General features: G+C 35.0%; 3 long non-coding RNA genes across 3 annotated transcripts; 1 reads left to right on the top strand and 2 right to left on the bottom strand.

The window, feature by feature from the left end:
- Nucleotides 1–8967: 8967 nt before the first annotated feature.
- On the bottom strand, nucleotides 8968–11806 carry LOC136810193 (uncharacterized). The gene is made up of 2 exons (XR_010847073.1): nucleotides 11583–11806; nucleotides 8968–10035 (listed from the first exon to the last, which is right to left on the bottom strand). It is a non-coding gene; the product is annotated as an uncharacterized lncRNA (long non-coding RNA).
- A 568-nt stretch (nucleotides 11807–12374) lies between these two features.
- On the top strand, nucleotides 12375–13902 carry LOC136810304 (uncharacterized). Its single transcript, XR_010847090.1, has 2 exons — nucleotides 12375–12679; nucleotides 13045–13902. It is a non-coding gene; the product is annotated as an uncharacterized lncRNA (long non-coding RNA).
- A 2064-nt stretch (nucleotides 13903–15966) lies between these two features.
- Nucleotides 15967–17161, bottom strand: LOC136810303 (uncharacterized). Its single transcript, XR_010847089.1, has 2 exons — nucleotides 17059–17161; nucleotides 15967–16796 (listed from the first exon to the last, which is right to left on the bottom strand). It is a non-coding gene; the product is annotated as an uncharacterized lncRNA (long non-coding RNA).
- Nucleotides 17162–20357: the final 3196 nt, after the last annotated feature.

The following is a 20357-nucleotide window of genomic DNA, read 5'->3' as shown; positions in this document are numbered from 1 at the left end:
TTAAGACTGAAAGGATTATCGGGAAATCGAAAGTGGCGTAATGGGAGAGATCTGTCACCGTTTATCCACCTGTATTACTCGTTATACATTCTTATCTACGCTTTTCACACATTTAAGACTGAAAGGATTATCGGGAAATCGAAAGTGACGTAATGGGAGAGATTTATCACCCTGTATCCACCTGTATTACTCGTAATCCATTCTTATCTACGCTTTTCACACATTTAAGACTGAAAGGATTATCGGGAAATCGAAAGTGACGTAATGGGAGATCTATCACCGTGTATCCACCTGTATCACTCGTTATACATTCTTATCTACGCTTTTCACACATTTAAGACTGAAAGGATTATCGGGAAATCGAAAGTGACGTAGCGGGGTTAGATCTATCACCCTGTATCCACTGGTATTACTCGTAATCCATTCTTATCTACGCTTTTCACACATCTAGGAAGAAAAGGATCTTTTTGAAATCGAAAGTGACGTAATGGGAGAAGTCCATCACCGTGTATCCACTTGTATTACTCGTAATCAATTCTTATCTACGCTTTTCACACATTTAGGAAGGAAAGGATTGTTTTGAAATCGAAAGTGGCGTAATGGAAGAGCTCTTGGATGCGGACAAAACATATCAAAACGAACATTTTAAGTTTTAGAATTTTTAAATTTTGTAAGAACTTTTTGTAGAGCTGAAAAGTCATATTTTTAATGTTTTTGAAAGAGGTATTTCTCGACTACTGTTCTGAACACACGCTTTGCAAAAGCTCGAGTATATCATAGTGTAGATCGAGTGTGATAAGATGTTATTAAGGGTGAAAGGGGGTGACTAGATTTCCACTTTCGATTTCTCAAATTTCTAGTTTCTTTCAAACCTGTGAATAGTGTAGATAGAGTGTGATAAGATGTTATTAAGGGTGACAGAGGGTGACTAGATTTCCATTTTCGATTTCTCAAATTTCTAGTTTCTTCCAAACCTGTGAATAGTGTAGGCAGAGTGTGATAAGACGTTATTAAGGGTGAAAGGGGGTGACTAGATTTCCATTTTCGATTTCTCAAATTTCTAGTTTCTTTCAAACCTGTGAATAGTGTAGATAGAGTGTGATAAGACGTTATTAAGGGTGTGAGAGGGCGACTAGATTTCCACTTTCGATTTCTCAAATTTCTAGTTTCTTCCAAACCTGTGAATAGTGTAGATAGAGTGTGATAAGATGTTATTAAGGGTGACAGAGGGTGACTAGATTTCCACTTTCTATTTCTCAAATTTCTAGTTTATTCCAAACCTGTGAATAGTGTAGACAGAGTGTGATAAGACGTTATTAAGGGTGAAAGGGGGTGACTAGATTTCCACTTTCGATTTCTCAAATTTCTAGTTTCTTTCAAACCTGTGAATAGTGTAGATAGAGTGTGATAAGACGTTATTAAGGGTGAGAGAGGGCGACTAGATTTCCACTTTCGATTTCTCAAATTTCTAGTTTCTTCCAAACCTGTGAATAGTGTAGACAGAGTGTGATAAGACGTTATTAAGGGTGAGAGAGGGCGACTAGATTTCCACTTTCGATTTCTCAAATTTCTAGTTTCTTCCAAACCTGTGAATAGTGTAGACAGAGTGTGATAAGACGTTATTAAGGGTGAAAGGGGGTGACTAGATTTCCACTTTCGATTTCTCAAATTTCTAGTTTCTTTCAAACCTGTGAATAGTGTAGATAGAGTGTGATAAGACGTTATTAAGGGTGAGAGAGGGCGACTAGATTTCCACTTTCGATTTCTCAAATTTCTAGTTTCTTCCAAACCTGTGAATAGTGTAGACAGAGTGTGATAAGACGTTATTAAGGGTGAAAGGGGGTGACTAGATTTCCACTTTCGATTTCTCAAATTTCTAGTTTCTTTCAAACCTGTGAATAGTGTAGACAGAGTGTGATAAGACGTTATTAAGGGTGAGAGAGGGCGACTAGATTTCCACTTTCGATTTCTCAAATTTCTAGTTTCTTCCAAACCTGTGAATAGTGTAGATAGAGTGTGATAAGACGTTATTAAGGGTGAGAGAGGGCGACTAGATTTCCACTTTCGATTTCTCAAATTTCTAGTTTCTTCCAAACCTGTGAATAGTGTAGACAGAGTGTGATAAGACGTTATTAAGGGTGAAAGGGGGTGACTAGATTTCCACTTTCGATTTCTCAAATTTCTAGTTTCTTTCAAACCTGTGAATAGTGTAGATAGAGTGTGATAAGACGTTATTAAGGGTGAGAGAGGGCGACTAGATTTCCACTTTCGATTTCTCAAATTTCTAGTTTCTTCCAAACCTGTGAATAGTGTAGACAGAGTGTGATAAGACGTTATTAAGGGTGAGAGAGGGCGACTAGATTTCCACTTTCGATTTCTCAAATTTCTAGTTTCTTCCAAACCTGTGAATAGTGTAGACAGAGTGTGATAAGACGTTATTAAGGGTGAAAGGGGGTGACTAGATTTCCACTTTCGATTTCTCAAATTTCTAGTTTCTTTCAAACCTGTGAATAGTGTAGATAGAGTGTGATAAGACGTTATTAAGGGTGAGAGAGGGCGACTAGATTTCCACTTTCGATTTCTCAAATTTCTAGTTTCTTCCAAACCTGTGAATAGTGTAGACAGAGTGTGATAAGACGTTATTAAGGGTGAAAGGGGGTGACTAGATTTCCACTTTCGATTTCTCAAATTTCTAGTTTCTTTCAAACCTGTGAATAGTGTAGACAGAGTGTGATAAGACGTTATTAAGGGTGAGAGAGGGCGACTAGATTTCCACTTTCGATTTCTCAAATTTCTAGTTTCTTCCAAACCTGTGAATAGTGTAGATAGAGTGTGATAAGACGTTATTAAGGGTGAGAGAGGGCGACTAGATTTCCACTTTCGATTTCTCAAATTTCTAGTTTCTTCTAAACCTGTGAATAGTGTAGACAGAGTGTGATAAGACGTTATTAAGGGTGAAAGGGGGTGACTAGATTTTCACTTTCGTTTTCATAAAATTTCTAGTTATTGTCAAACCTGTGAATAGTGTAGATAGAGTGTGATAAGACGTTATTAAGGGTGAGAGAGGGTGACAAGACTTCTGGTTTGGATTTGTTAAATGTTCTTAAAGTTGATGAATAGTATATAATAAATGTTTATATGAAATTTACAACTAATTGTAGTAATTAAAAAAATTCAAAAAAGTTAATTTAAATAATTTTTTATATAGTTCAACTAGTAAATATTCTAAGAAATCAAGTTTTTAGCTTTCGCTCTTGTCATGAGAGTAGCGTTTGTTCGTGAAGGGTGAAAACAAAATTCTGGATCTTTAAGAATGCGCGTCCATTTGCCTTGGCCATACTTCCTCAGTCCTTTAAGAATGAAATCGTCTTCTTCTGCTGTGAAAGAGCTTTTTGGCTTTCGTTCGGTTGGTGAGCGTTGCGTGCTTTTTGGAGGTTTGGCTGTTGATGTAGGTTTCTTAGGTTCTTGAGATTCGACATTTGGTGATTCGTCGTCTGGTTGAGAATTATCGTTAGACATGTCAGTTATGTTTTCAACGCTTACCTTCCTATTGTCCTGATCGTCGGTGATGGTAGAGCTAGGACTGTTATTGATCAGTATTTTCATGCATTCGCTGGCCTTTCGCGCAACATCTCGAGATTTTTGTTTTTGATAGTGGACTTTTGCAACGTTTGATGTGTGTTTTTGGTCCAAGCTGACGATTGCCTGTTCTTCTGTAGTCAAACGTTCTGCGCTCTCAGTTTCAATAATTTGTCGATATCTCGTTGGATTCACATATTTTCCAATCGCTTGATAGACCATTCTGCCAAAGATATCACCAAGATTCTTCAGCTGTGTACCATTTCCGTTCACTAAAAGATACTGACAACATGGTTTGAAAGTTGGTCTCACAATTTCAACATACTGTTTCACTTTTTCTAAAACAGTTTTTTCAAATAGTAGAGAGTCAAATGCATATGTTGAGTTTGTTTTAAATTTTGTTTGGTCAATCATACCATCCTCTTTGATCGAATTCATCATGGGAATCGTTATAAATTGGTAAGTCATTGGCCTACTTGACTTTACTCTCAGGAACAGCATTGCAACGATAAATGAAGTGGCAAATGACAAATCCCTAGAGGAATGGTTTTTAGTTGTTATCAGTTTCAGTATCTGTTCATATCTAGTTTTGTGGTATGGCAAAACTGTTTGAAGCTCTGCCAAAGTGGCCCAGCTGTTTTTGCTCTCAAGTGTTTCAATACTGAATAACGTGTTCCACTCTACTCGCATTTGTCTCCGTAGGCATTGTTTAGCACGAGATAGAAATACTTCACTCGTCATGAAAACTGAAAGTTTTGTAGAGTCTACTCCCTTGTATCTCATAAAGTCAAGGCAATGAGAAAGAGATTGTAAATATGAAATGATACCTGGTTTACCCATTTTGCATTCGGTTTCAATAAACACAACAAATCTCTCGATAAACTGGACGCAACCAATGCAATATTCCATCATGACTTTGGTCAGTTCACACGAGTCATCAAGATCTGAACAACAGTATTTTGCAAATTTGAGTATTCTCTTGACGATTTGTTCAGCTTGAACTTTGTCTTTTCCACCACCACCAGCACTGCAAATCCAATTAACGAAGTCTTGAGCTAATCCACACTTGTTTGAAAAGGATGGCATATCCCAGGTCTTTGTTCTCAACGGTGAAAGTTTGGTTGCTGGATTCAAAAGCTTCTCTGGAAATTTATCTTCTATCTTGGGTTTTTCGTCAAAAAAGAAAAACCAGCCGTGTTTTTCTGTGACGTGTTTCCGGCAACCTCTCTGACTTTTGTAAGCGTTGCTGTCACATTCACTGAGTGGACAAAGATAAATACCATTGATATCTGGTTGTAATTTCAGTCGTTTGGCTTTTTCGCTGGCACCCTCAACATTTTTCCACTCTTTTTTATGAAACGTCCTCTTCATATTGACTGAGTCTAATGATTAGAAAGAACGAATGATCCCTCTATTTATGCACAAAATTCCTTTTGTTTGATTGCACGATTTCATTGGTTCTTTTCAATGGGTTCAAAGTCTAAATGATACCATTAGTTCCATTTAACATCGTTCCACTTTAAATTGGCACTATTAAGTCCCCGCCAAAATTTGCCTTTTTCCATTGGTTCTTTTCCAAGAGCTACAATTGCGCTGATTGTTAACGGACCAATCAGAACCCAATTTTGTATTTCTCTTTTTGTTTTGGGAAAATAGGAATAAACCTAATAATATTCCTTATTTTTGACAATGATATTAAAATCATTCTCTCTAAAAAATTATTTAGTGTTTATAGTTTTTTAGATATGAATAATACAAATATAAAGTACAAACAGTTACTTTATAATTACAACATATAAAATTATTTATTGTAAAAATCTTAAAATTAATTGTTCTTTTTTAAATTTACCCTTTATATTCCTTTTAAAAAGGAACAACACTTATATACAGCATAATACATGCAGGCATGTTCCGTTCAATCAATTTTTGACGACATTTCTGGTCAAAAAATTGAATTTCGATGGTAATTTTCAATTTTCAATTTTCGAGTCAAAAAATTGAAAATTGAATTTTGATTGAAAGTTTCAATTTTATTTTTATTTCTGCCAGAAATGAACTGAAATTTCCAGTATCATATTTGATTTTTTGATATAAACTTTTTGTATTGAAAATTGAAAATAATATTTTCAAATACTGAAATTTTGTCGTGAAGAATTGAATTTGATAAAACCAAACCAATTTGTAAAAAAAACGTCTCGGATGAAAAAATTGAAAGTTGAAAATGATTTACAACCAGTTACAAAGAAGACAAAGGAATCAATAGTTTTATTCAGTCTCTTCTTTTTTAGTCTAATTTTTCTCTTAATGTATCGATTACACACGCGTTTACTTCATTAAGAGCTGAAATGGAAGTGGCGAGAGTAAATAAGCACATCCAGACTCAGCCGAATTATAGGTGTTCTAATAAAAAAAATCGGCTAAAGTCAGTACCTTTTTAAAATCTGAAATCTGAGGCTCACATTTTTCTTAATCCGGGGGTGGGGGGGTACTACCCTTGTCGACCGACGGGGGTGCTCCGCTGGACCCTACGTGGGACTCGAAATTTGCGAAAAAAGTGACCCTGAACGGGACTAAAATTCCAAAATTTTCTACTTTTTCCCCAAATTTTCCAAAAATAGGCACCCTACGAGGGACTGATTTTTCTATTTTGGTGTTTTTGCGGCCCTACCTGGGACTCGTGGAGGTTAAAAAAGGTATCCTAACCAGCGGAGCATCCCAGTAACCCACCTTGCCCTAGTACCCCCCCCCGGGTTCTTAATATGTTCTTAGATTTAGGCCAATTTCCAGCCTTCTTTTGAAATTGTTCTTATAAAAAAAGAGTGTAGTCAAATATAAAAGGCCAGACAAAGACCATAGAGTATCCGAAGAGTTAAATATTACGTAAAGGAAATTGCTCCAGCGTGAAATTTATGCCATAATGTATTTATAGAACCCAAAACTAAATTAAGCTGCAAAAGACCTGGAAACTAGACAGCAACAAATAACAATAAAACCGATGAAACACTACTTTTGAGCATCTGTTTTCGTGGAAAAGCAAGCGTGATAAAAAATTGGTTTGGTTTTGTCAATTTCAATTTCTTACGACACAATTTTCAGTATTTGAAAATATTATTTTCAATTTTCAATGCAAGAAGTTTATATTAGAAAATCAAAGACGATACTGGAAATTTCAGTTCATTTCTGGCAATAAACAAAACGAAAATTGAAACTAGCAGTCAAAATTCAATTTTCAATTTTTTAACTCGAAAATTGAAAATTGAATATTGCCATCGAAATTCAATTTCTTGACCAAAAATGTCGTCAAAAATTGAATGAACGAAACATGCACACACGATAATATGTTCCTTATAAAAGGAATATCATTGTATAAAATTATTTATTGTAATAATCTTTAAATTGTTCCTTTTCAAAATTACCCTTCATATTCCTTTTACAAAGGAACAACACTTATATACAGTATCATATGATCCTTATAAAAAGGGAATACATATATAGTGTATGATATGTTTCTTATAAAAAGGAATATATCATTGTATAAATTTACTTATTGTAATAATTTTTAAATCATTCCTTTTAAAAATTACTCTTTATATTCAATTTTAAAGGAACACCACTTATATACAGCATAAGATATTCCTCATAAAAAAGGAATATGCATATAAATATAGTGTATCATTTGTTCCTTATAAAAAGGAACAACACTTATATACAGTATGATACGATCCTTATAAAAAAGAAATATGTATATATAGTGTATGACATGTTCCTTTTAAAAATTGAATAAAACATTGTATAAATATTACTTATTGTAATAATCTTTAAATCATTCCTTTTAAAAATTACTCTTTATATTCAATTTTAAAGGAACAACACTTATATACAGTATGAGATATTCCTTATAAAAAAGGAATATGCATATAGATATAGTGTATGATCTGTTCCTTATAAAAAGGAACAACACTTATATACAGTATGATATGATCCTTAAAAAAAGGAATATGTATATATAGTGTATGACATGTTCCTTTTAAAAATGAATATACCCTTGTAGAACATTATTTATTGTTATAATCCTCAAATCATTGTTATAATCTTCAAACATTACCCTTTGTTCTATCGTAAAAGAATTTCCCTATTTATATTAAATTTTTTTCCTTCAATTTCAAATGAATATTATGTTCTCTTTTAAATGAAAAAGAACATTTTGTTCTAATTTGAAAAGTTCCCAATCAAACAATACCAGCACTATTTGTTCAATCAAAGGGAACTCATTGAATACTTTTGAAGGACCATATTCACGTGCACTGTTGGCCAAATTGTTCCCTTGAGAGAGCATGGCAGAATATAATTTGTCAGAGAATCCTTTGTTCCTCCGAATCAGTTCTGAATTATCAATTAGGAACCTATTCCAAGATCAAAGGGGGGTAATCCCATTGATTTTAGGTAGTTTTCACAAATCCATAATGATGTTTATGTAGATAAGCAATATGTAGAGCAATTATTCGTATCGTGTGCCATCATTTCAGACCTTAAACGAGTTGCTACCGAAATTTTAGGTTGAGTTCTTTGGTAATATAATCAAAATTGAAACAACTGTTTAGCAGTTTAGCTTTGTTCAAGCGGGTGATAGTTTAAAAAATGTCCAAAATTAAATGCATTATTCAAAATGTCTGTCTGTCTTTCTTCCTCAAAGTTAAAATAATTTTCTTAATAAAAATCTTGGGTTTTAAAATTTTCAGATCTAGAACATAGTTGGCCTACCAAATGTGTGTTATAATTTCATGGGCTCGATCAAAGAACCCACCTCGTTCAACAGGCGTCTTGTATATAGGTAACTGGTCTAAGGTTCGGTCATGAAATCAGCCTAAAAAATAAAACCAAACGCTATGCCAAAACACTACGCCTTAAGAAGGTTTTATTTTTACATGAGTGCTCCCGTTTCATATTAGGCACATATTTCATATTAGGACAGTGTCTTCCTATTGTTATATTATGCTGATAAAATATTCAATGTGAAAAAGCATGAGAGTTAAAATTGATGAGTAAGCAAACTTATCAATTCATTCTTATTTGAAAACAATACCTTTTAATCTTCTACATTCTTCCCCTGGGAAAAATAATTGTAGATATTGGGTATAAATATGGTTTTAAAGATCCCGGTGTATTTTTAGATGAAAACAACAGAATTTCAAAATCCCATTTAAAGTCCCCTGTCTCGATCACTCGGCGAGAAATTTTTCAATGAGGACAATAATTTGGTGGTGTTTTGATATATTTCCCCATATTTCCACTTGTATCTAGCATCATATCCTGACTGACATATTCATGTAGGGTCACTTGAGACAAGGAGTCTTTTAAATAGAGGAATGAGTTTGCTTCTCAGCTTGATTACTTCAATAGGGATCTTTTTACAAAAGTCACATAACAATTTTCAAAGTTTATAAAAGAAAAATTCCTTTGGTTTTTTGTCAACATATTCATAAACATCACTTTTGATTTTTAGACGTCTGAAAATTTTCACCCTGAGAATTCTGATGATGGTGCATTTTTCCTACGTTGGTCAACTCTTCGATTACGGGCAAGTTCCAAAGTATATACTCTTAGCTTCCAAATAACCTGGGGAGGGGGTTGGAAAACTTTCGAGATTTTAATAAACGGGGGGGGCCTAATTGCCGGGGGGTTGGAAATTGTACTTCTGAAACCCCAAAATAAGGTAAATATAGGCTAAAATCAGGCTATTTAGAGCAAAATAAGGAGCCTTCTCTTTGACAGCTGAAAATATTCTTAAAAATTAATAAACGGGGGAGTGGTCCTAATAAGGTCCGGGGGGATGGAAAATCGGGGTGGGGGGCGTTTATTTGGAACCTAAGAATAGATTTAAAGTCCAAGAATTTGTTTTGATTTGCCTCGGTTTAAAGTCAGTCTGTGCCAAGGAATTTATTGGTCTTACATTTAACTTGATGATAGATAATGTCAAAATCATATTGCGTGCTTTCCACCTGTTAACTTTTGCTTTGCATTGTTCGGTTGAACTATGAAGGGTTCGATGAGTTTTTTAACGCACCTCTCTGCACAGTGTGTTTTGTTGGTGTAGCGAAAACTGTATACACCAAATGTCTCTACAACTTTGTGAAAAATATCAGCCGATTTTTTACATTCATCGAGACGGTTTGAAGCGAAAAACCATTTGGATATGAGTGACATCATTTCACGAAGCGCGCTTTGCACTCGTTTGATCTCGCCCGATGATGTTATTTTATTAGTGGCTCGTCTCCAGCCTTCCAAGATGTTTTTCTTTAACTCCACCATCTTCTTCCATTGACGAAGAAAATTTGATATGAAACGTTTGTTCCGTCTCCCTCGTCTCGATTCTTTTAGGTCTTTGATGCAAAAAGAATGCATGAGTTTTCGGAAAGCAGTATCACACTGTGTTTGGGTCCAACCGTAAGAACCACCCTAAAAGTCAAAGAGTACAGTGGAGTAAGTGCTGCAAACTAACACTTTCTATTTACTAATCTGTGCTCGAATGAGGTATAAAGGCGAATTTATTATGTATGGCGCTTTTCCGGCGACGTAGACGGTTAGTTTTTACAACTTGATTTAAGGGCTCTGACCATAGTCAGAAAATTGATTTTAGTATCTGAAACATAAAAGTTATGTTTTAGATTCTTTAACACTTTTAACAAAGAATTGCCTTTATAAATTGCTTTTTAATCAAATCCCTTAAGAGTAATTAAGAACTTGATTGCAAAAATGACGTTATGAACTTTAAAAAGACGTTAATAATATGTTGCATCACCTTCTTTTATAAAAAGTGCTAAGTTTTAATGGGTAATTAACCTTTTTGTTTCGAACTTTTTTCAAACTGTCCGCAAAGAATTGAACTATTTTAAATTTTGCGGAAAATTTTTCTAAAAAGATGTGTCAAAAGTTATGTCTGTTTTTTTAAGCAAAATCCAGATGAAAAATTGATGAAAAACCACTATTTTGAAGATTTCGAGACAAAGAAGCATTTACAAAAATTTTCCGCAAAAATTTTTATTGTTCGGTAAAAGATACACCATTTACTGCGAAAAATTTTTCAAAATGTTTTTTCTCCGCCGAAACTAAGCTCTTCAAAGTTGAAATACTCTTCCTCGCAAAAGTCTTCATTTTCTTCTTCATCAAACTTTTTCAATGCAATTTTTGAATTTTCAGATTACGGAATAGTTTGTCTAATAGAAAATGTATAACATGCTATAGTTTTGTTGGTTACATCAGTCAGAAAACACATTTTAAACAGGGCAATTATGAAAAATTCACTATGGTCAGAGCCCTTAAGGACAACAGAATCAGCATAATACCGTCAAAACCCGGGGGATGTTAAAAAGGGGTGCTGAGGTGTGCCGCTGGTCGGGTACCTTTTTTCTCAACAACACAAAAATAGAAAAAAATTAGCCTCTCGTAGGGTACCTTTTTCGGGAAATTTGCAAAAAATATAGAAAATGTTTTGAAATCGGAATTTCAGTCACATTCAGGGTCACTTTTTCCAAAAAAAAACGAGTCCGACGTAGGGTCTATTTTTCGAACTCCAGCGGTACATCCCTGTCGGTTGACAAGGGTAGTGCCCCGCCTTTGAGATCAAAACTGCGCGTTACTCTAAAATTGCTCATGGCCCCCGTCACCGGGGGGGCCAGGGGGGCCATGGCCCCCCCAATATTTTGCAAAGTATTTTTTTTTTACTTTGAAAAATCTTATATATACCGTTTAGAGGGGTGAAATAAGGGCAAAAAGTCGAAAATTTCTTTCGTCGCCCAACCATGGTGGACGACATATTTTTTGGCCCCCTCAATTCGATGCGCACGCCGGGGGCCATGTTGCTTCAGTCGTTCCGTTGTCCTTAGAACTGGGGAAAATTCGTCACTTTCTTCCCACCGAAATTTCAAATCAACAAATGATGGGAGACCAAGCAAACAAACAAACATTTTTCCCCAATCAGGTAACAAAAAGAAGACTCTACTCACACATCCATAACATGCATCGTGATGTAAACAAGCAGGTGTAAACTCATCTTTAAAAGGTACGTGAAAACCAAACGGTATAGAACATCTATCCGAATCTTGTATGACAGTACAATTTTGGAATCTTGTTAACAGGCTAACAAGTGCCACTGCCACTGCCATCTCTTTTCTGTTTTTTTAAAGTGTTGTTAATGTTGCTCAGGATTTAATAAATATAAAGTTTGAGAATGTAATGTTATGAAAACAAGTTATTTTATTATCATCCAAAATTTCAAGGAATGTGTCATGATACAACCGCTTGAATAGGTGTGAATAAAAATGGTCCATAAAATCTGTTTGTGATTTTTCAAGATGGAAATAGTGTTATGGAAAAGGGTTACGCTTCAATATGAATAAAAAAAGTTTGTAAAAACCGTGACTAAAAATGCAGAAATATTTCATAATGTCCTTATTTTTCAAATTTTTCATAATTAAAAAACATTTTTATAAATTTGGTGCTTTGCAACCTATCTTAGATTAGAAAAATGTCCCTTGTTCTTCTAGGAACTATTTCGCCGTTCCTATTCTTGGCCCTGGATGCGTACACTATATAGGCAAAACAGATAGGCAAAATTTACAGATATCTAATGTAGCCATGACGATACGTCATCAATAAAGATGCAACCTTTTTAATTAACGCGTGTTTGCTTAGAAAAACGAAACCATGCTATTTTGGAAAGAAAAAGAGGTGTCGTTTTCGTTTGAGTCTATTTGCAACTGTTTATTTGTCCTTTCTTCAGAAATTAGAATGAAGTTGTCAATGCTTGAATTCTATAAAAGAGATATTCACCTCGGCAAAATCAAAATTTAACTACAACAATAATACTGCTTTAAAAGACATTTTAATGATTTCAAGGAAGATATTCGATTGAGGAGAATGAATAGACCCAGAGATCCCGTGGTAGAAGGGAACCCTTCTAGGAAGATTTCTCTTTTTCAAGTTATTCCTCGAATGCTGCGATTACGAAAAGTGAAAAGTGTGACTTTTTCGGTCGTTCACTATGACGAACCACGCGGTGATACGCGACAATCAACTGACTCCTTTCTCTCCTCCATAACGGGTAATTTTTTTCTGTGACACTCTTACCAAATCTGTCGGAGCCGTATATTTAGCCGTATAAAGTGTATACACGCTTTTTTGTAAGAGTGTGCTGTTTTTTTTCGATTCATCATTAATATTCTTAACTTTTATGGAAAAGTCATTCTAAAATATTCTTACAGTAATCTTAGGTTTGGCAATTTAACGCCAATATGCTCTAAGAATGGTATTCTTTGCTTCAGTTGCAATTTCATGATGGTGGTATTCTTACCATATTCTTAATTTTTTGACCAAAAAAGCTATAGTGTCCTGTGGCGGTTCAAACTTTTTGTCAGAAATTAGTACTTAAAGTTTGATGAATGCTGATCGTAAGAAATCATTTTTTAGATACAGAAGGCAACAAGAGAGAAGAAAGAAATTGGAGTAACTCTTTCATTGTTCCTTCACCCCATCTCCTCATTTCTTTTGATGCTATATCCGCCATTATGAAAGACGCATGTTCCTTGGTAACCAATGGTAACCTCCAATCATCAGATGAAGTTAAAAAGATGCTACCACGCATCACGGATTTTACTAAATCAGCCATTAAGGACATCAATCTGGATCGTTACAGGGTTATTGTCACAACTTACATCATTTATGGTCACACATTCCAGGGAAGGTACGCATCAGGTTTCCTATGGGACCAAACAATGGACAGGAGCGTTGAGTATAGACATAGTATTCATAATGGCACACTTGTATGTGTAGCTTATCTCATTTATATGGAGTGAGTAATTGTTTATAAAACAGTAGAATTGATACTTGTGTTATCAAGTTTAACCAAATAGGTGATTGTACTAAACCTTAAGGTTCTGTAGCACACGCTTCGTCATCATTTTCAAAGGACGATGGCATCTTGGTATAATATCCTTCGTGAAATGGACGGTCCTACTGGGAGACATTCCTTAGCGACTGTGTTCTGATGTTCATGTCTATGATTGTTTTACTGCGTAATTATTGCTTTAGCGCAATCCCCTCGCTATCAAAAGCTCATTTAATATTCTTCCAAAGTGAATAAGTTAGTACGTGACATGCACGGAGTTATCAGAATCTTAAAAAATTAAAAAATAGTCCTTCGTATGATTTGAACCTTGCTCCATTATTATTGGAAAATAAAAAATAGATCTTATTTTTTAACTACTGCAGAGTGTTATGTAAATATTAGTTTTATGTCCGATTATAACAATCATTTCTGTTGAATTCGACTTTTAAAAATCGTTTTTAAATTTTTTTTCTCATTTTGGGGGTTGGTAGTTTTGCTTACAACGTTAATTTTTTGGCCATAAAAACTTTTGCCAGACCTAATTCGAGGGGATTGGCCCCCTACTAGTTGGTTTTTAACACATAGTTTTTGTAGCGGTCCTGTGCCAATACTTGTGTGAATATTATTATCCATTCATCGGTCACTAACATTTCAATTAGATCATGAACATATAAACGACTGGACATCTATCTGTTATTGTCTCTTTGAAGCGAGCTTCGTTGCCGCCTGTATTTCAAAATTGATATGAAAAATCCGACAATATTCCGTCATAATTTTATTTCTTTGAATTATTTAGGTAAAAGGATTAATAGAGCTTGAACATTAGTCCCAATTCACAAAAAAAATTATTCTCGGATTTTTTCACAAGTTTGCAATATATTTTATCAACACTTTCACCTCTGAAATGCAGAATTTCAACTGCGTGTATAATTTTGAATCACTTTTGTCACTCCAATAATTTTTTTGATGACTTGAAAAAAAATAGCTTGCCAAAGTTGAGAGCCTCTGTCATAAGAATATCAAATTTGAATGTGACACTCTCTAAAATTATTCGACACTTTTAAGTCAAAATTTAGAAATATTAGTCGGAGTTTTGACAAGCTGACGATGATTTTACCTATTTCTTATGATATAGATAAGAGACTTGAAAAGAGTTGAACAACAGAGACTTTTGTCGAAGTTTTGACGTTGTTAGCAAGGTATTCCCAAGAGGTATATTATCAAAATTTATTGTTTCATTTTATGTTTTTAACGAGGCGGCAACGAAGCTAGCTGTGTTATCTTTAAAAAATACAAAGGAGATGGATGTCCAGTCGTTTATATGTTCATGATTAGATCAATCCTTTGCGGTCAATTTAAAGAAAATTTGAAACAAAATGGTTGTACCCGTTACTTAGCACTTTTTTTAAAGAGGGTAATACAGTATTACATTCTATTAGTGTCTTTTTAAAGTTCATAACGTCATTGTTAAATTTTAAATTACTCTTACCGTGAAAAGCACATGCTGAAATCATATATCAACCTGTGCCGACTAATCTACAGGGTGTCCCTAATAAAAGTATCGAGTTTGAACATGCGATTGAGTAAAAAAGTTTGTGTGTGTTATCGCTAAAATATAAGAACGTTCTCCATCACATTTATTGTTACGTAATGACAAAGAAAAAAGAGGGAGAGCTTAAAATACAATTTTGTGAATACACACTTAAAACTTTCTATTCAATCGCATGTTCAAACTCGATACTTTTATTAGGGACACCCTGTATATTATATCCTGCGCAGAGAAAAGTAACCATGACGACCAAGATCTTGGATTAAGTTCAAAGTTGATATTCCTATTCGCGTCGTTGAAAATACAACTCAAAAATGTCGTCAACTTTCTTAAAAGAGTCAATGATAGAGAATCATATCATAAAAGTCTGTCTATTATTAGCTCATTTCAATTACACTTGGAGGTTTATGGAGAATTTGTCAATAGTAAACATACAATGTATATTGATGCAGTCTCCTAGACATAACCTGATAACAACTGTTCATAATTTTCTTACGCGCACGGTAAACCTCTGAAGGCGCTTGAAAATCATGCACCTGAGGAAAATAATCCTCCCGTGGAAAATTCTACAACAAGAATCTTGTTGTGCGCCAGAAAGTCAAAAAATTATACGGCACCCTATTCATAAACGTAATCACGCAACTTTGTTGTCATTCCTATTCCTTTTAGACGAACGCGGTCCTTACGATTTCGAGATTGTATATTCGTCAGATTGTTATGTTTTCACACATCCCTTTAAAGCTTCAGCCTGGTGTGCAGAACAATCACAATCTCAGTTTACCTAGGCATTAATATATAAATATTTGTTTTTTTATCTTTGATTCTTTCTACGGTGACAAGATTGACACATGCGCGATAAAATTTCTATACTTGGTCGTCAGAGGTTGATATGTTCTTTGAAAACTCAACCTCTGATACTCAGGGTAACTCTTAACGGAATAAATCAACAAATAACTTGTATAGAGCAGTTTTTTGTTAAAATGTCAAGGAACCTGAAATAAAAGTTTTATCTTCAAATTACCTAACCAAATTTCTGACTATGGCCAGAGCCCTGAAGTAAAAAATAAAAAGTATATAAAGAAGACACGCCCAATTGAGAGGTCGATGATGTTTACCAGCTGAGAGACATCAAAACAAAATATAGAAACGCTACCAAGAAAGTTAATTGGCTGTTTCATAAGAATCGACTCAAAAAGTATTTTCATTCGTCAAATACCAGATACCATTTGATGTATCTCGAATTCAAATTTCTTCGGGAATGGACAACATTGTGGTAGCCTGTACCATGACGACGTCTTGAATTGACTCCTTCTGTATGAGAACATCTTTGCAACATGCAGGCTTGACATAACGCACTGTTGTGAGGAGCCTTCGCCTCAAAGCCTTTCTTGTGTGAGTGGTAATCTTCTTGCTCTGCCCCATAAAACTTTACTTTCACTTTTGAAAGCAAACGGCGTAAAATATCGTCGATTGAATCTAGTGCAAACTTTGCAGCGTAAAAAGGATTTCTTTGTGGTATCGATCTAGCACCGCCTCGTCCACGAGAGGAGCTTCTCGAACTTCTCTCACAATTCTGACATTGTTGGCCGAAAGTAAGTACTTTGATTTCACCAATTCCGACGTTTCCCTTTGGTATCATATTTGAGTGATGAATGGGCGTCGAAGGAATGATCTGAGGACGCGGGAAGTAACATTTGCTCTAGTTCACTGAATATCACAGCAAATATAGAAAGCCAATCTTCCTTGTTTGGCACTCTCATCTCTTCACAAGCACCAAAAGATACTCTAGAAAGGCGAAAAGTTGTCATTAATTTAACCTTCATCAATAAAAGAAATGGAACCTTGCGACATTGGTATTCAGATAAAAGAGTGGACTTAATAATGCTGTAAAAAGGACACACATAATTTCGAATAATTTCTGTCAGTATCACAACTTGTGAGAGACTGTGACCTTTGACCTCATTTGGAAATCTTCCACGCAAATTAAATCATACCTGATAAGATAAGATGGTATTGGGAACAGTTGTAAACGAAGGAAGATACTCACCGTATGAGAATCAACCAAATGTTTTGCAATCAGATAAAACCACAAAAACAGACAAGTTTCTCTTTCACCTGATTTTACCACGCAGCGCACTCTTACAAAAGGCATAACATTTTAAATACAGAGTCTATGAATGACATATATAAGAATTGAAAGCGTGGCTAGAATTCCAAGAAGTCCATTTCTCGGAAATTTGTAATTTGATCTTTACAAAAGCTAATCAATAAATAAAACAAAAACTTATCCTTAGACTACAATCAAAGTAGATATGAATTGAAATTTTGTCATCTTCTCAATCTTTTCGGAACTTTTTCTAGCTGAGATCCCTAAGTTCATAAGTCTAATGTTGAAACTCTACATTGTCTCCTGAAGTAAACCTAAGCATTATCACTCTCGAAAAAGGGGGTCTATTTTGCCTGAGTTTCCCCTCGTACGGGAGAGTTTACGATTTTAAAGCTTAAAGAACAAGACAAACAAAATATAGATTAAATTTCTTTTTAAATGACAGTAAAATTTTTTGGGGCGGTAGTTTTTGAGATAGGGTTACTCGGATGACGTCAAAGGGTGTGTTTCTATACAACGAACCAGCCGGAAAATTGATAGCGTGACATCCAGATGCCCAAACTTTTTGTGAAAAAAAGTAATTCATCGAAGAGGTGAGACTTGCCAGGCTGGTTCAGAAAAAGTTTAAAGAAGGCTTTGTTACCCGGGTACAACACCATTAATGATAATAATTTCTTTCCTCAGAGTAAAAAATAGATAAATGATTGAACTTTATTGAGGTTGGTGCTCATACAACGCAAGAATTTTCTTTCTGTCATACCTTATCGGGGAAAAAAATATCAGAGTTTTATTTAGTCGGGGTTTTTTTTCGTCGGGGAAAGATTTCGTCACGTAGAGGCATTTTCGTCACTTTCCCCCGACCAAAATTTCAAATTTGTCACTTATCCCCGACGAAATTTACAATTTAGTCACTTCCACCCGACTAAATTGTCCAAATGAATTGGTTTCCTTCACTAGCTCGAAAAATGATCTTGTAATTCGACGTTTAAAGCACTACGTCATCAGCATATTCTAGCCATAATACTGTAGTGAAATTTCTGTATAGCGTATTCAGTTCTGGTTTATGGTTTTTGCATCCCTGCGAGGCCCCATAATGGTTCACAACAATACACGGATGAATTTTACCTACAAATATTCGACAGCTTAAATTTAATGTCAAAGGTTAAATATTCAATTTAAATTTTGTTTCATCTTCATGTTTTTTGAAGTCTTAAAATCATTCGCTTAAGATTTTTTTTCAACGAGTTATTAACCGTGAGTATCACGCGTAAGGATATGTTACTCATAACGCCGTGAGGACAGATCCCGATTTCATTCAACAACATGCATTCAGCCGCAGAGCGTTTTTTTTATTTACGATACATATGTGCGCGATAAAGTTCTTACAGTTCGTCTCCACAGATTTAAATTTCAGAGGCTAAGCTCTGGTGTTTACGGTAACTAGATATCACTTTTAATCGTATATTTTCTCCTTCAACCTTCAAAAGATATGTATCATATCAAAATGTGCGGCTGCCAATTTTTTGGAACAGACAAACTGTAGAACTAGAAGAGGAGTAGGCTGCACACATCCCCTCTGATAAGTTTTGATATAGGGGATGCGAATCAGGCTCACAAAACGCTTCCGAACTTAGCAAAAAATCTGCTAACCAAAAAAAGAGTTGAATGATAGAGAACTTTGATTGACAGTTTGTCGTCTTTTGTTAGCTTGAGAGTTTTGTTTGCTAATTCAATTAATTTCGATAAACAAAAAAAAATAGAGGAGAAAGAGAGATTTCTAGGCATATGTTCTTTTTATTTGAATCTTTATTTGATTTCTATTTACGTCATCAAATAACTCAAACAATACACATCGAGTGTTTTGAAAAATACAAGTCGCCAAAATTCTGCAAAATACATAGCTATTCGATAATTTTCTCGGAAGCGATATCAGAGCCCGATTCGCATCCCCTATATCAAAACTAATTTGGGGATGCATGCAGCCTAGAAGAGGAGTACATTTTTTCCCTGCGGCTTTTGGTTCATTCATATCGGCACATTTTAGCCGATTTTCCGGCAAAGACGGTCCACGGACGAACTGAAATGTACCCTCGTTGATTTTGTCTTCCTCAACACTCGGATATCTTTATCTCAATGTCGGTGTTTATGATCAGAGTCCAAAGGGAAGTCCAAAAAGTAGGAAGGAAAAAAATCTTGAAAGATCAATTTAGTGAGGAGTGCAAATGTGCACATTGGGTGATCAGTGATGAATAAATGGTACGACTAATTGTAGGAAATGTAATAGTACAAGCCTCCCTTTTCATGTAATAGTCTTTTCTAATTTTATTTATCATCATCATTTATCTAAATAAAAATTTTCCGGATTTTGTAGTTTGAAAATTGTGAATTTCTCGTTTGAACTTTAACTAGAAAGTTTAGTGGTTTGTAGCGCTCTACTTGATTGCAGGATGTGTGAATAAGCGACTCACACTAGTAAATTTTGGTTAAAGAAGTCAATTCAAATTGATATATTACGTCAATTGCTCTAACTTGGGACAATAGACCTTTTTTCAAAGAGGCCACCCTGTCCCTGTTGAATAATTATGTAGTCCAGAAGAAAAACAATGATAAAACCATGCATAATTATAGACCTTTTTTCAAAGAGTCCACCCTGTTGAATAATTATGTAGTCCAGCAGAAAAACAATGATAAAACCATGCATATAATTATTACAATATGCATGATACAGTAATTATGCATGGCTCTATCATTGTTTTTATGGCTGGACTACATAATTACCCGTAAGTTGGTCTAATGTCGACATCGGTCTTCTAATTTCGACATCCTTCTTTATAGATTGGAATAATAAGAAGGTCGAAATCACTGATAGACTAAACAGTGCGTCTCAAACCGCGATATTTCGAGAGCACGGAAGCGCGTCAAAACACCAGCTTTTTTAGAGTTTTGTCTCGTTTACCCAAACGCTGCAATCCTGCGTAGGCTTTGGGCTCAAGACTAGAACCCCCAATACGAGACATTGGCCTGACCGAAAAAAAATCATCATCATCAATTTTGTTAATTGTCAGAGTCGTTTACTCACTGGAAATACGCAACTTTCTGAAGTTTCGTTTTTTTTCGGTTGTGCTTCATTTTAAAAATAACGAAGATGAAAAGTTACCATCAATCCCGCGAGTAAAAGAAAGTACTCCGACTAGTCTACGAAAAGTGCGCTCGCGCGGCGAATAGAATATCTCGTAAAT

This window comes from Clytia hemisphaerica, unplaced genomic scaffold (assembly GCF_902728285.1).
Source record: "Clytia hemisphaerica strain Z4C2 unplaced genomic scaffold, Clytia hemisphaerica genome assembly, whole genome shotgun sequence".
Classification (NCBI taxonomy): Eukaryota; Metazoa; Cnidaria; class Hydrozoa; order Leptothecata; family Clytiidae; genus Clytia; species Clytia hemisphaerica.
Note: the sequence above shows the minus strand (reverse complement) of the source record. Positions and strands in the feature narration are given on the sequence as shown.